Source organism: Heptranchias perlo, chromosome 24, assembly GCF_035084215.1.
Source record: "Heptranchias perlo isolate sHepPer1 chromosome 24, sHepPer1.hap1, whole genome shotgun sequence".
NCBI classification, from domain to species: Eukaryota; Metazoa; Chordata; class Chondrichthyes; order Hexanchiformes; family Hexanchidae; genus Heptranchias; species Heptranchias perlo.
This window is the reverse complement of record NC_090348.1, coordinates 1,675,761-1,680,883: the sequence shown is the minus strand read 5'-3', so window position 1 is coordinate 1,680,883 and position 5,123 is coordinate 1,675,761. Positions and strand designations below refer to the sequence as shown.

General features: G+C 50.2%; 1 non-coding gene across 1 annotated transcript; it reads left to right on the top strand.

The window, feature by feature from the left end:
* Nucleotides 1-1,498: 1,498 nt before the first annotated feature.
* trnaw-cca (transfer RNA tryptophan (anticodon CCA)) lies at nt 1,499-1,570 on the top strand. The gene has a single exon. It is a non-coding gene; the product is annotated as a tRNA-Trp (tRNA).
* The last annotated feature ends 3,553 nt before the right edge of the window (nt 1,571-5,123 follow it).

Genomic DNA, 5,123 nt, shown 5'->3' with positions numbered 1-5,123 from the left:
GGAGGGGTGATATGATGGGGAGGGAGGGGTGATATGATGGGGGGGGAGGGGTGATATGATGGGGAGGGAGGGGTGATATGATGGGGAGGGAGGGGTGATATGATGGGGAGGGAGGGGTGATATGATGGGGAGGGAGGGGTGATATGATGGGGAGGGGGGGGTGATATGATGGGGAGGGAGGGGTGATATGATGGGGAGGGGGGGGTGATATGATGGGGAGGGAGGGGTGATATGATGGGGAGGGAGGGGTGATATGATGGGGAGGGGGGGGTGATATGATGGGGAGGGGGGGGTGATATGATGGGGGGGGAGGGGTGATATGATGGGGAGGGGGGGGGTGATATGATGGGGGGGGGGGGTGATATGATGGGGAGGGGGGGGTGATATGATGGGGGGGGGGGGTGATATGATGGGGAGGGGGGGGTGATATGATGGGGAGGGGGGGGTGATATGATGGGGAGGGAGGGGTGATATGATGGGGAGGGAGGGGTGATATGATGGGGGGAGGGGTGATATGATGGGGGGGAGGGGTGATATGATGGGGAGGGAGGGGTGATATGATGGGGAGGGGGGGGTGATATGATGGGGAGGGGGGGGTGATATGATGGGGAGGGAGGGGTGATATGATGGGGGGGAGGGGTGATATGATGGGGAGGGAGGGGTGATATGATGGGGAGGGGGGGGTGATATGATGGGGAGGGGGGGGTGATATGATGGGGAGGGAGGGGTGATATGATGGGGAGGGGGGGGTGATATGATGGGGAGGGAGGGGTGATATGATGGGGAGGGAGGGGTGATATGATGGGGAGGGGGGGGTGATATGATGGGGAGGGAGGGGTGATATGATGGGGAGGGGGGGGTGATATGATGGGGAGGGGGGGGTGATATGATGGGGAGGGGGGGGTGATATGATGGGGGGGGAGGGGTGATATGATGGGGGGGAGGGGTGATATGATGGGGGGGGAGGGGTGATATGATGGGGGGGAGGGGTGATATGATGGGGGGGGAGGGGTGATATGATGGGGGGAGGGGTGATATGATGGGGGGGGAGGGGTGATATGATGGGGGGGGAGGGGTGATATGATGGGGGGAGGGGTGATATGATGGGGGGAGGGGTGATATGATGGGGGGGGAGGGGTGACTCCAGCCCACGCTCTGAGCCCAACTTGCTGCTCCAGCCCTGAGCGCCCTCTGGCGGCTGCTGGCGGTAGTGACAGCACGGGGCGCTGTGTTTCCGGCTCTTCGCCAGCAGGTGGCGCCGCTGCTCCCCATCCGTAAATAGGAAGGAGGCCGGGCCGGGGCGGGGGGCGGAGCGCGGTGCTGGCGGCCCTGGGGCGGGTGAAGTGGACCGGACTGGGCCTGCCTGGGCCAGGCTGACCGCCCCCGCCGGAGCCGCGATCCCAGAAATATAAAGGGGAGATACAAGTTCTGGGGGAGCTGAACCGGGCGGGAGCTCCGAGTCGCAGCTTTAAGGACATTTCTCGGATTTTGCCTCTCAGACCTCGTGGCGCAACGGTAGCGCGTCTGACTCCAGATCAGAAGGCTGCGTGTTCGAATCACGTCGGGGTCATAACTTTTATACAATCAAAACCATCTTTTAAATAATTACATATTTTTATTTTATTTATTATTTATATTGCATAGATTTTATACAATTATTGCAATCACTCATTAATTACATGTATTATTTATTATATTTTATATGAATATTTCAATCCCCATCTCCTGCTGTTGCCGGCACGCTCATGCTCGCCCCCTGCTGGAATCTCTCTCCCATGACAATGACCGCAGCTCCAAAATTCCCTCCATCGATGACCAATGAAACAGTCCTTGCGAACTTGCTGCCTGTGCTGGTTAAACAAACAATAAAAACAACACAAGATGCTGGAAGTGTTCATTGTCTGTGAAGAGATGAGCTTCACAACTGAAACACTCACCCACCTGCTCTCTCCACAGGTACTCACCCACCTGCAGTGTGCAGTAATACCTGGAGCTTGTTGTAATACCTGCAGGTGGTGGTAATTCCAAGTATTGCCTGCAGTGTGAAGTTTTACCTGGAATTTGTAGTATTAGCTGCAGCATGAAGTAATACCTGCACTGTCATAGAATCATAAAAAATTTGCGGCACAGAAGGAGGCCATTCGGCCCATCATGTCCGTGCCGGCTGAGAAACGAGCCACCCAGCCTAATCCCACTTTCCCACATTTGGTCCGTTGCCCTGCAGGTCACGGCTCTTCAGGTGCACATCAGATTTTTTTAAATGAGTTGAGGGTTTCTGCCTCTCCCACCCTCTCAGGCAGTGAGTTCCAGACCCCCACCACCCTCTGGGTGAAAAAATTATTCCTAATTTCCGCTCTAATCCTTCTACCAATCACTTTAAATCTATGCCCCCTGGTTATTGACCACTCTGCTAAGGGAAATAGGTCCTTCCTATCCACTCTATCTAGGCCCCTCATAATTTTGTACACCTCAATCAAATCAACCCTCAGCCTCCTCTGTTCCAAAGGAAACAACCCCAGCCGATCCAATCTGTCATCATAGCTAAAATTCTCCAGTCCCGGCAACATCCTCATAAATCTCCTCTGTACCCTCTCTAGTGCAATCACATCCTTCCTGTAATGTGGTGACCAGAACTGTACACAGTACTCTAGCTGAGGCCCAACTAGTGTTTTATACAGTTCTAGCATAACTTCCCTGCTATTATATTCTATGCCTCGGCTAATAAAGGAAAGTATTTCATATGCCTTTTTAACCATCTTATCTACCTGTCCTGCTACCTTCAGGGATCTGTGGACATGCACTCCAAGGTCCCTCACTTCCTCTACACCTCTCAGTATCCTCCCATTTATTGTGTATTCCCTTGCCTTGTTTGCTCTCTCCAAATGCATTCCCTCACACTTCTCCGGATTGAATTCTATTTGCCACTTTTCTGCCCATCTGACCAGTCCATTGATATCTTCCTGCAGTCTACAGCTTTCCTCCTCACTATCAACCACACAGCCTATCTTTGTGTCATCCGCAAATTTCTTAATCATGTCCCCTACGTTGAAGCCCAAATCGTTAATGTATACCACAAAAAGCAAAGGACCTAGTACCGAGCCCTGCGGGACCCCACTGGAAACAGCCTTCCAGTCGCAAAAACACCCGTCAACCATTACCCTTTGCTTCCTGCCACTGAGCCAATTTTGGATCCAATTTGCCACATTTCCTTGGATCCCATGGGCTTTTACTTTTTTGACCAATCTGCCATGTGGGACCTTGTCAAAAGCCTTGCTAAAATTCATGTAGACTACATCAATTGCGCTACCCTCATCGATCCTCCTTGTCACCTCCTCAAAAAATTCAATCAAGTTAGTCAGACATGACCTCCCCTGAACAAATCCATGCTGACTGTCCTTGATTACTCCGTGCCTTTCTAAGTGATTGTTTATCGTGTCCCTCAGAATCGATTCCAATAATTTGCCCACCACTGAGGTTAGGCTGACTGGCCTGTAATTACTAGGTCTATCCTTCGCTCCCTTTTTAAACAACAGTACAACGTTAGCAGTCCTTCAATCCTCCAGCACTACGCCTGTATCCAGTGAAGTTTGGAAAATGATTGTTAAATCCTCCGCTATTTCCTCCCTGGCTTCTTTTAACAGCCTGGGATACATTTCATCCGGCCCTAGTGATTTATCCACTTTCAAAGATGCTAATCCCCTTAATACTTCCTCTCTCACTGTGTTTATCCCATCCAATATTTCACACTCCTCCCCCTTAACTTCAATCCCTGCATCATCCCTCTCCTTTGTGAAGACAGATGCAAAGTATTCATTAAGAACCATACCCACATCTTCTGCCTCCACACACAATTTACCTTTATGGTCTCTAATAGGCCCTACTCCTTCCTTAGTTATCTTCTTGCTCTTAATATATTTCTAAAACATCTTTGGGTTTTCTTTGATTTTACCTTCTAATATTTTTTCGTGCCCTCTCTTTGCTTTCCTAATTTCCTTTTTAACTTTACCCCTGCACTTTGTATACTCCTCTAAGCTTTCCGTAGTATTGAGTTCCCGGTGTCTATCATGGGCTTTCCTTTCCTGCCTTATTTTACCCTGAATACTTCTTGACATCCAGGGGGGCTCTAGATTTGGCAGCCCCTCCCTTTTTCTTAGTGGGAACATGTTTACTCTGAACCCCTTGAATCTCCCCCTTTCAATGTCTCCCACTGCTCTGACACTGATTTTCCTTCAAGTAGCTGTTTCCAGTTTACTTTTGCTAAATCACTTCTCAGTTTAGTAAAATTGGCCTTTCCCCAGTTGAAAACTTTAACTCCTGCTCTGTCTTTGTCCTTTTCCATAACTATGCTAAAACTAACTGTATTATGATCACTAACACCAAATGCTCTCTGTAAGCAGTTTTCTCGGGCATTCTGAAAACACACCTCTTACTGTAAATTCTGGAACGATGGGGATTATAAGGACAGATCAGACTCAGAAACACGTTTTCGGGCTCAACCGTATTGTGATTAATAAGATTAACAATAACATTAGTAAACAGCACAAACAGTACAACTCTGGCTCGTCCAATAAGCCCCACCGTGCTAAATTACCACGGCCTAATAAGAGAACCCTCCCGTGAAATAAACTAACACAGGACCCCCCCCGACCCACAGCACTAAAACCCCCTAAGGTTTGGTTGGGACTTACAATCACCCCCTCACACAGCTAAGTGGTCTTGTGGATGTGTCGGCACAGACAATACGCTCACCCCGATTGCCCGTTGTTGCTTGCAGTTTCTTCCTGCACGTCTCGCTCCTGGTTCCGTACCCCCGACGCAGTGTCCAAGTTCCAGTCTGAGTTGAGGTCTGTTGATGAGGGATGAAGAGCAGCTTCAGGCGGTGTTCCATTGAATCGAGCCGAGCCCCACTCGGGAGACTCGCTGTAGATTGATACCAAGGAGAAGAGAGGAAAGAGCAGAGACCACCAGAGCCGAGCGCAGAGCTGAGCCGATACGTTACTGTTCGATGTATTGACTCAGGTGATCTGTCTGGACCCCCTCCCCCCACTCCCCGTGGCCTGGAGTGACTCATAACCTTTGAAATCTTTGTGAAAAATGCTATTTTGTTTTCCCGCTCCCAGGCC